The sequence below is a fragment of the Periplaneta americana genome, chromosome 5, assembly GCF_040183065.1.
Source record: "Periplaneta americana isolate PAMFEO1 chromosome 5, P.americana_PAMFEO1_priV1, whole genome shotgun sequence".
Classification (NCBI taxonomy): domain Eukaryota; kingdom Metazoa; phylum Arthropoda; class Insecta; order Blattodea; family Blattidae; genus Periplaneta; species Periplaneta americana.
The window spans coordinates 114,077,943-114,090,312 of NC_091121.1; the positions used below are offsets into that span (position 1 = coordinate 114,077,943).

The following is a 12,370-nucleotide window of genomic DNA, read 5'->3' on the forward strand; positions in this document are numbered from 1 at the left end:
TATACTATTAACAGAACTTAAATGGGTGTTATGAAGAGTCAGTGTAATGCATGTGGTTACATAATATATTCTTTCTCAGATTCTGAAATGTATGTTTTTTCACTGTAGCATGTCGTCTAAAGAAAGGACACGCAAATACAGTGAAGCTATGATTGATGTAAAGAAAGAAGAAAAAAAAAAAGAACAGCAAAAAAAAGCGTCAAGCAAGAAAGATGCTATCAGAAGATAAGAAATGTTTAATTCACTTAAAGAACAAAGAATGCATGCGAGCATTAAGACAACAGGGAAAGAACAGTCAACCAATGCAAGTTACAACATTTAGTTCTTCACCAGCTTATAAATCTCAACAAAGTCTGGGAAAAGCTGTGAAGCACATACAAAGAAACCTGCCTAACAGCCCATGTAAAAAATTAGCTGTTGTCCGGAAACTTGCAGATGATTTTGGTGTTAGCTCTAAATCAATCATACATAGAAACAGTGGGTTGTCTGCTGATGCCACTTTACATGTTCATCAGTTTTATGAACGAGATGACATATCTCGACAATGTCCAGGAATGAAAGAAACAATTGTGGTTAGAACCACTGAAGGAAAAAAGAAGATGCAAAAACGAAACCTCTATTTGTCTCTCTCAGAAACTTACGAGATTTTTAAAAATGAAAATCCTGATATTAAAATTGGTTTGAGCAAGTTCTGTTCCTTAAGACCTGAGCATGTCCTATTGTACAGTCAAACACCAGCCAATGTTTGTGTGTGCCAACGTCATTTAAACTTTCAGTTAATGTTACAAACAATTTCTGAAACCTGTAAGGCAGTGCCAAAAAATCCTAGTGAATTCTGTCAATTTCTTGTGTGTGATATCTCTGACAAGAAGTGTGTAATGGGTGATTGTGAAAAATGCAAAAATAGACCTCACTGGGATGAAATACTTGTAACAAAAAATGATGATGATGATATATATGAGGAGATCACCTGGTTTCAGTGGGAAAAAACTGAATCTGGCACTGTGAAGAAGGTAGTGTCACATGGCACAGTAATTACAGCAATAGAGAAAATGCGTAGTATGTTGCAAGATTTTATTTTGCATCTGTACATCAAAGATAAACAATTTACTTTCTTTAACACCATTAGAAATAACATTAAAGAGCATGAAGTAGTGATGCAGGTTGACTTCAGTGAAAATTATACTATTAGGCACCAAGATGAGGTCCAATCAGCTCATTGGGTGTCTGATCAAGTGGCCATTTACACATCTGTAGTCTGGACTCCTACCTCAAAAGAATCATTTGCCTTCATTACAGACTATTTGAACCATAACAAAATAAGTATGAGGGGGATCCAGGAAATAACAACCATTTGCGCTGACTCCCCTTCCTTGTTTGAAGGTCAACTGGCTTCCTTAACATGTGTTCTCATAATGCTGTGAGTACTGGTCGCAACAAGTCGCCATTGTGCATTTTGTGTTACTTCAAAATGAACGACATGATTGATAATCCCGCCAACTGTGAGGTGAGGAGTGTGATTCGATTTTTGAATGCCCGACATTTGAAACCTGCAGAAATTTACCGGCAATTGAAAGAAGTGTATGGTAATACTGTAATGAATGAAAGAAATGTGAGAAAATGGTGCGAAATGTTCAACAATGGGCGAACAAATGTCCATGATGAAACTCGACCCGGACGCCCATCACTCATCACAGAAGACCTGAAGACTAAAGTGAACGACAGAATCTTGCAAGACATGCGCACATCACTCGACGAATTGCATATTGCCTTTCCTGACATTTCTCGTTCTTTGTTTGGTGAAATTGTGTCGCAACATCTTGGCTACCACGAAATCTGTGCACGATGGGTTCCACGGCAACTGAGTGACCAACACAAAACTCAGAGAATGCCCTCAGCATTGACATTCTTGATGCGATATCACACAGATGGAGACGCCTTTCTTGAGCAAATTGTGACTGGTGATGAGACCTGGATGTCTCACAACACCCCAGAGACCAAGCGCCAATCACGTCAGTGGCATCATCCCTCATCACCCAAGAAACCGAGAAAATTCAAACAGACTCTCTCAACACAAAAAGTCATGGCTACTGTCTTCTGGGATCGCAAAGGTGTTCTTTTGCTGGATTTCATGCCAAAAGGCACTACGATCAATGCAAATCGTTATTGTGAGACTTTACGAAAACTACGGCGAGCCACCCAAAACAAGAGGCAAGGAATACTTTCGAGAGGAGTTGTGCTTCTTCACGACAACACCCGCCCGCACACTGCTGCTTCAACTCGAGAATTGCTGGATCAATTCGGTTGGGAAATCTTTGATCATCCGCCCTATAGTCCAGACCTTGCTCCTAGCGATTTTCACCTTTTCACTAAGCTGAAAGACTTTCTGGGTGGTACGCATTTTGGAAGTGATGAAGAGTTGAAGAAGACAGTGAACACCTGGCTTAATGAACTGGTGGCAGAGGAGTATAACACAGAAATTCTAAAGCTAGTGAACAGATACGACAAATGTTTAAACGTGGGTGGTGATTATGTAGAGAAGTAAAGGAAGCTTCAGTTATGTAACAGACTTTGTTTTTTCAAATAAATATATTTTTTTTAATTATTACAACAAAACGGTCGTTATTTCCTGGATCCCCCTCGTATATATAAATTTCAATCATAAGACACATCTGTTTTGCAAATGTTTATTTGCTATATGAATATGGAATATATTAACGTTTTCGCCTTATTGGGCATCATCAGATATAATAAAATATGTAATCTGATCGAGGTTCAGATTACATATTTTATTATATCTGATGATGCCCAATAAGGCGAAAACGTTAATATATTCCATATTCATATAGCAAATAAACATTTGCAAAACAGATGTGTCTTATGATTGAAATTTATATATACTTATTTTATTATATTACTAGGCATATCTGAAAATATAAAAATGAATTTTAAATTATTTGAATCATGACAAGTATGCTACACACTGCTTCAATGATACAATCATAAATACCCTTGTGTCTAAATACAATGATCTAGAAAATATTCACATATTTTCAGATGGTGCTTCTCAGCACTTCAAACAAAAATACACTCTGTGTAATATGACTCTACAAGAGAAGGTGAAATGTACATGGCACTTCCTTGCCAGCTGTCATGGAAAGGGAGCTGTCAATGGAATAGGGGGAATGTTGAAACACTTGATATGGTGCAAGGAACGTGCTGGTCGAGTACATATATCCTCTGCTGAGGACTTTGCAGAAGCACCAACTCTTCTAATGCCTACTACAAATATCATACATTTTCCACAAGAGAAAATTGAGGAAGTTAAGCCTACATTAGATGAAAAATGGAATAACATTCAGCAAATACCCAGTCTTCGTCAGTTTCACTGTATTGAATCAGACGGAAAATGCAAAATTAAGTGCCGGCTAACATCAAATGACTCTGAAACATCTTTTGTGGAGCTTAGAAAACTAGTCAGTCCTTCACCAACACAAGTCTGTCTTTCTGAAACTCTTGAAAAATCATCTCTCAAAGCAGGAGACTGGGTTATTGTCTCATACCCACTTAAAAAGTCATGCAGAAAATTTGTTGGCCAGATTATGGATGTTCAGGAATCTGATTTTAGCATTAAATATTTAAGATATAATGCTAAGAACAATCTCTTTTATTGGCCGGCAAATGAAGACATAGACTGTGTTTCTTTTGAATGTATTGTTGCTAAGCTTCATGAACCTGATCTTAGAATGAGAGGTGGCTTTGTTCAATTTCATGAAAATCTTTTAGGATTTGATTTATATTCTTAAATTAATTTGTCATTTTAGGAATCATTTATTATAGAAAAAGTGACTTCAAACTAAGCTAATGGAATCTAAATTAACTTTCTTCATACATTAGACTGAAATGTAATCCAATTTAACTTAGCAGTCATTTTTGTGTGCTCCTCTATTGTAGGCTTACAGCCTACCTACTTTTTTGCATTATTGTAATTTTGAATTTCTGTTGTATTATGCTCATATTTGTAGATGACATATTTATATTTATAAACATTTGTAATAGACATTGTAATAAGTCTTCATTATTAGCACTTTATGTTAAACAAAATAATAAACAGTGTATAATAACATTATACATTGCATTATTGTAATTTTGAATTTCTGTTGTATTTATTGCGTTCTTAAAATGCTCATATTTGTAGATGACATATTTATATTTATAAACATTTGTAATAGACATTGTAATAAGGCTTCATTATTAGCACGTTATGTTAAACAATATAATAAACAGTGTATAATAACATTATACATTGCATTATTGCAATTTTGAATTTCTGTTGTATTTATTGCGTTCTTAAAATGCTCATATTTGTAGATGACATATTTGAAGGGTACACGGGAATAACGAACAATGTCCATTCAGAATAATTTTGAGATAAATGAAATTTAAAGTTTGAGGACTTGAAATGTTTAGTTTATTGTTAACTTATTTTTATTTTTTATCACACAAGAATGTACCATTATAAAGCAAATATGTGACAAAATATTGTTTTGATTTCATGAATTACAACAATGCAAAACTGCAAAAAGTCTACTTTGCTACGTTTTATAAACGGGAAGAACGAACAATGTCACAATTTAATTGACTATTTGTTGGGAATAGAATCAGGCATAATATTTTCAAACAATGTAGCACATGTTTACTTTCGTGTAGGGTATCCTTTTTAAAGGTTATAAATATTGTTGACCCATTATAAATATTTTTATCTTTGAGTGTTCATTGTTCCAAACAATTATTGAAAAACAAATCTTCAAACTAATCTAATTGCACTGAATTTTCCATTGTGAATGAATATATTGAAATATAAAATCGTCTCATTCACTGTTATTGACTTCTTGTGACTCGTCATTGGTGGAAGAAAGACTGAAATATTCTCTAGCAGTTGGAGAACAAACATTTTTCAAAATTTGTAATTCCTTGTACATTGCCTTGTAGCTGTTTACAATTTACAATGATGAATGGTTTGGTTTCCTCCTAGAATTCGCAATCTCTTGCCTTCTGTCATCGGGTACTTCACATCTTGCTCTCTGATTGACAAGTCCCATGTTTTTGTCACATTCCATGTACGAGTAACCTCGAGTGGGAAATGTGATCCACTGAGCATCAAACCTCTTCTTAGTATGTACTACATAATGACAAAATCTAAATACCGTAAAGTTCCTATTTTGTCCGGAACAAGACTCGTAGAACACGGAGTTCACCAACGCAGCTTGGTACAATATTCATACAGTGGTGCTATAACATAGAGCAAACTTCCTCAGAGCCTTTACTTTAAATATTTTGGTCATACATGTCTTCCTGTTGACAGCGTATGTATGTTACAAGAATAAAAGGGCAGCTGTCGACGATAATAGCCCTCAATAGTTGAAAAGTTTGGAACTGGTAATTCTTTTGGAAATCCATGCAGATAGCCTCTTTATACTCTGACTTCCTGGATTTTAGACGTGCAGCCTGTTTTACTTCATAGAACTTATGTCCTTTTCTCTTGTGTAATTCATTCTTTCAAATCAAATTTGATTCTCCTTCTCAAAATTATCTAATTTACTTGCATCTTTTTCATTGGAAATTTCTGATTTAATGTATGAAATGTCAGCTAATGATGTATTTAGTGACAAAAATTACTCTGTATTGCTCGTAAGACACAGGGTTCACAAGAAATTTTTCTAAGTGTAACTTAAGCAGCTTAGAAATATTCAAGTGCTCTGGAAGATACTACCTTTGGCTATCGTGACGAGATTAGTGGACTTTCTGACCTCTAAGTGACTGAATGTGCTGACAAATTTTAGATAAAATCTCTCCTTTCATTTGGTGAGCCCTGTTTCCATGTTTAACTCTTGTTTCTGTATGGGCTTTTCCAGTAGTAGCCAATGACGTTTTCAAAGTGACTAAACGTCTGCCTGTTACTCCATGTAGAGCAATTGCTTTATAAACGGGAACATCAGTATTTTGCCCATCTTTGTTTATTCGCATTTTATATATATAAGAAAAATTACGAAAATCAGCTTCGGCTTGTGTTTTTCTGGATCTTCTTCTTTGCACAGGAAGTACTGAAAGGTGAGCATTTTGAGTGTCATATGATGCTAATTCATTGAAATGTTTAATAAGATCGCTTCTTTCACTTTGGCTTATTTTCTGAAAACACGGAAAACGAGAATATTTACAGTCTTCTCCCATAATATAACTCTTAGCACGAATTATTTTATGCATCTGTAACACGTCCTGTAACTTTTCTCTTCCTTGAATTTACAGAACATGGAATGGGTCCGGTTAATTAATTTTCTCTAACGTCAGACATTATAAAAATAAACTGCACTAACCACAAACACTACAATATTTACCATAAAAGTATAATCAAGGAAATAATCAATATCCTACCACAGACATCTGAACACTGGAATAGTACAGCTGTTTGTATTATGCTCACAAGTAGTTCTAATGAAAATTAATAGAATTTATTGTCACATGGAATAACAGCTAAACATCATAGAGTCATTTAATAATATTATTATTGTATAATACAGATCGTATTGGCATATGTAAAAAAAACTAACCAGCAATGTGCTATGACTCTAAGATCAAGTTTGTAAAAGCTGTCTGGATTAGTTTCTGTGTTTAAAATGGACATTGTTCGTTCTTTCTTGGGATGGATGTGACATTGTTCATTCTTCCAAAGTAAACAGAAACTTTAACGCAGAATACAGAGGACAATTTTCGTTCTTACATAAAACCAATGCAACCACATGAAAGTACTCCCCTTCTACTATCAGATGGCACTATTAACTCAATTTCGATTTTTGATGGACATTGTTCGTTATTCTCGTGTACCCTTCATTTATATTTATAAACATTTATAATAGACATTGTAATAAGTCTTCATTATTAGCACTTTATGTTAGATGACATATTTATATTTATAAACATTTATAATAGACATTGTAATTAGTATTCATTATTAGCACGTTATGTTAAACAATATAATAAACAGTGTATAATAACATTATACATTGCATTATTGTAATTTTGAATTTCTGTTGTATTTATTGCGTTCTTAAAATGCTCATATTTGTAGATGACATATTTATATTTATAAACATTTATAATAGACATGGTAATAAGTCTTCATCATTAGCACTTCATGTTAAACAATATAATAAACAGTATATAATAACATTATACATTGCATTATTGTAATTTTGAATTTCTGTTGTATTTATTGTGTTCTTAAAATGCTCATATTTGTAGATGACATATTTATATTTATAAACATTTGTAATAGACATTGTAATAAGTCTTCATTATTAGCACTTTATGTTAAACAATATAATAAACAGTGTATAATAACATTATACATTGCATTATTGTAATTTTGAATTTCTGTTGTATTTATTGCGTTCTTAAAATGCTCATATTTGTAGATGACATATTTATATTTATAAACATTTATAATAGACATGGTAATAAGTCTTCATTATTAGCACTTCATGTTAAACAATATAATAAACAGTATATAATAACATTATACATTGCATTATTGTAATTTTGAATTTCTGTTGTATTTATTGTGTTCTTAAAATGCTCATATTTGTAGATGACATATTTATATTTATAAACATTTGTAATAGACATTGTAATAAGTCTTCATTATTAGCACTTTATGTTAAACAATATAATAAACAGTGTATAATAACATTATACATTGCATTATTGTAATTTTGAATTTCTGTTGTATTTATTGCGTTCTTAAAATGCTCATATTTGTAGATGACATATTTATATTTATAAACATTTATAATAGACATGGTAACAAGTCTTCATTATTAGCACTTCATGTTAAACAATATAATAAACAGTGTATAATAACATTATACATTACATTATTGTAATTTTGAATTTCTGTTGTATTTATTGCGTTCTTAAAATGCTCATATTTGTAGATGACATATTTATATTTATAAACATTTGTAATAGACATTGTAATAAGTCTTCATTATTAGCACTTTATGTTAAACAATATAATAAACAGTGTATAATAACATTATAATCACAGTGTGTGTGTCCGTGACAATAAATATTAATCGATTACAATGTACACAGACGATTTTCAGTTTAATGCCTAGTACCTAATAGTGCCTTGTTCATTGCTGTTTAGGGTAGTACTGTGAATAAATAAACATTGTTATTAAATTCACAGAAAAGTTTCATTGTTCACAAGAGTAACAGAATTTTACACTGCGTGAGGTGTGTCTGTGACAGATACATTAATCCAAATATTTTAAATTTACACTTGATTATAAACCATGAAATTTTACTCAAAGAAACTGCTATATGTAATGTTTTGTTCTGTCATATCTTGAACCTGAAAAAAGCCAATGAATTTAAATAATTATAATATGAAGTGTCTGATGTTTGTCCGTGACTAAATGGAATAGCCCAACTGTCATTAACTAACGGTCACTGGTGCATTTGCCATTCAGGACAACACAGGAATAGGATTTTAAAATCTGAATTTACAAATGCAAAGTTCATAGGCCTACTGTAACCTGTCACATTCTGTTTAAAATTCACCTTATTAAAATAGACATGTCGAAGTTTTTCAAGCCAGTGAAAAGTTTTTCGGAAGTTTTTCAAGCCAGTGAAATTTTTTTTGGAAATGTTTCCAGAGATTGTTACATTCATAATGATTCTAAAGAAAAGAATTAATCACTCGCCTTTTCAGCACCACAAAGCAAAGTGAAGCAGGCATTGTCACATAGATTCTTAGCTCACATGGGGAGCTTGTAATGACAACTGCTTAAGTAGTTCATCATGCATCACTGGTTCACGTGGTGTTATTTGGTCAGTATAATGCTTTCAAAGTCGCATATTTTATAAAAGTTTCGCAAAAGATCTTCATTAAACCAAATACTTGCATCTACAGTAGCAATACTTAACATAAAAATTATCATCATCATCATCATCATCGTTTTAAAAAGCTAGCTAGTTTGTTGTATTACATAAATTTATCACTACAATGTGAACATAATAGCTACAGTACACAAAAGTAGGTTACTCATATCTGGGTACACATTAAAATATTTCTCTAGAGAAACTTTTGTTTTAAAAAAATGCCTTTGTAAGTTTCAACAATAACTGATTTATACAAATAAAAGGCAATAATGATGCACATTATTATCACTCATTCACTCATAGTTTTCTGCCCAAGGGCAGGTCCTTCACTGCAAACCTAGAATATTCTTCAATCTTCCCTCTTTTCTGCAATCTGCTTAGTCTCTGCACATCATCCATATATCTTAATGTTGTTTTATCATCTGACATCAACTTCTGCCTCAACTCTTCTCCCATTCACCATTCCTTCCAGTGCATCCTTCAGTAGACAGTTTCTTCTCAGCAAGTGACCTAAACAATTTATTTTTCTCTTTCTGATCTGTTTCAGGAATATTCTTTCTTCACCCATTGTTTCTAGCACAGCTTCATTTTTTATTATGTCTATCCATTTCACAAGCTCCATTCTTCTCCATATCCACTTTTCAAATGATTCTAGTCGTTTATCTTCACTTCGTCGTAATGTCCATGTTTCCATCCCACACAAATCTCTTCACTAGTCTCTTCCTTAGTTCTTTTTCCAAAGTTCTGCAGCAAATACTCCTTTTTCTATTAAAAGCTTTCTTTGTCATTGCTATTCTCTGTTTGACTTCCTGGCACCAGCTCATGTTACTACTTATAGTATACCCTAAGTATTTGAAGCTATCCACTTGTTCCACTGCCTCATCTCGAATTTGCACGATTAATTTCTTCATTTTTCTTTCAATAACCATGGTCTTCGTCTTTCTGCATTCATCTTCATCCCATAATGCTCACAGCTGTCATTTAGCCCCAGTAGCATATTTCTTAGTATTAACATATCTTCTGCTAACAATGCCATATCTTTTTCCTGCTACAATCACCCCTCTCAAGTTCCGAAAACAGTTACTTACTGACTTACAAATGGCTTTTAAGGAACCATGAGGTTCATTGCCACCATCACATACGCCTGCCATTGGTCCCTATCCTGAGCAAGATTAATCCAGTCTTTACCATCATATCCCACCTCCCTAAAATCTATTTTAATATTATTCTCCCATCTACGTCTTGGCCTCCCCAAAGGTCTTTTTCCCTTCAGCCTCCCAACTAACATTCTATATGCAATTCTGGATTCGCCCATACGTTCTACATGCCATGTCCATCTCAAATGTCTGGATATTCCTAATTATGTCAGGTGAAGAATACAATGCATGCACTTCTACGTTGTGTAACTTTCTCCATTCTCCTGTAACTTCATCCTTCTTAGCCGCAAATATTTTCCTAAGCACCTTATTCTCCAACACCTCTAGCCTCTGTTCCTCTCTCAAAGTGAGAGTCCAAGTATCACAACCATACAGAACAATCAGTAATATAACTTACTGTTTTATAAATTCTAACTTTGGTACAGCATAGTAATCTTCAGGTTTTTTCAGAGCAGACTGGATGACAAAAGCTTCTCAACCGAATAATAACAGCCATTTCCCAGATTTATTCTGTGTTTAATTTCCTCCCGAGAGTCGTTTATATTTGTTACTGTTGCTCCAAAATATTTTAACTTTTCCACCTTTTCAAAGGATAAATTCCCAATTTTTATATTTCCATTTCGTGTTATGTTCTGGTTGCGAGACATAATCATATACTTTGTCTCTTCGGGATTTACTTCCAAACCTATCTCTTGCTTCTTACTTGCTTCAAGTAAAATTTCCGTGTTTTCCCTAATAGTTAGTGAATTTTCTCCTAACATATTCACATCATCCGCATAGACAAGCAGTTGATGTAACCCGTTCAATTCCATTTACCTCATTCAGTTTTTCCTTCAAGTAATCTCTCTTTCTATTCCTAAGTGTACGACTTGCTTCCCATCTTTCACTGAAATAATTCTCCCTATTTGCCTCAACTGGATCCTGTAAGAATTTCAATTTTGCCCATTTCCTTCTTTCTATTACCATGTAACAATCTTCATCAAACCACAGTTTCTTTTTCTTAGTTTCATAATAACCTATGCACTGCTCAGCTGCAATTTTGATATTTCTGATATTTTCCCACATGCTATTAAAATCTAACTTCTTCTCAACTTCGTCGAAACTTCCTAAAGCAACAAACCTATTTGAAATCTTGACCTGATGATGATGATGCTTATTTTCCTCGTCTTTTAATTTCGGAATATTATCTCCTAATATTAACCTGATACTCTACTCGCTTGCCTACTGACAGCCTTTCTCTTAATTCTCCAATTACCAAATAAAGGTCAGAATTATGGTCTGCCCACTGAAGGTTCGAATGTCTACTATACTAATATGTCTCCGTTTATCTATCAAGATGTGATCTATTTGATTGTCAATTCATCTGGAGAAGTCCAAGTATATTTGTGTGTATCCTTATGGGGGATTATTGTACTTTTGACAATTAAATTTTTCGATGTGGCAAAGTTGACTAACCTAACTCCATTATCATTACTAGTTATGTGTAGGCTCTCTTTTCCAATAGTCGGTTTAAAAATAACTTCCTGTCCTACTTTAGCATTGAAATTCCCTAAAAAATTTTCATGTGATATCTAGATAACTGATCAAAAGTGTGTTCCAATTCCTCATAGGAGCTATCCTTTATATGGTCGTATTTCTCTTCTGTAGGGGCATGAGCATTTTAACTATGATATCGCACCATTTACCCTTACTGTCACTGATAAATTCAACCTTTTTCACTGTTGATTTTATTCTTTCGTGAATAAAGAATCCTGTTCCTAATTGATGATTATTTTTTCCTTCCCCATAATAGAACAAGTAATCTCCTATTTGTGATATGCCATTCCCATCTAACCTAATCTCCTGTACTCCCAAGAAGTCTATTCTATATCTAGCTAGTTCTTTTGATACTAATGTTACCCTTCCTGCTCTATATATACTTGTTACATTCCAAGTATCACATCTCCTTTGCTGTAGTCGTGCCAGAGAATCAATCCTATTCTGAAGCTTATGTTGTGGTTTCATAACAAGCTGTTTTTTTATGGTGATGGGTTATTAGTCCTTTGCCCAACCCCCAAGCTGGAGAACCACCCCTTATTGGCTCTCCACGACTGCTTATTCAATATATTCGCAGCTACCTTCCATATCTGGAAGCCGTAACCTCTATCTACAACCTGAGGACGTGCCATGCTGTGGTGATAGGGACCCACCATACATGATTCTGAAAACAGTTCTTTACTAAATTCTCCAAGTACAGTTGTCAAAAAAAAAAAAGTGGCCGCACTCATGAA

At 33.7% G+C, this 12,370-nt stretch overlaps 1 protein-coding gene across 5 annotated transcripts in view; it reads right to left on the reverse strand.

Annotated features, from left to right (window-relative positions):
* The window catches only part of LOC138700082 (phospholipid hydroperoxide glutathione peroxidase-like), an 89,012-nt gene that overhangs the window by 3,637 nt on the left and 73,005 nt on the right, over positions 1-12,370 (reverse strand). The gene's annotated exons all lie outside the window — the stretch shown is intronic.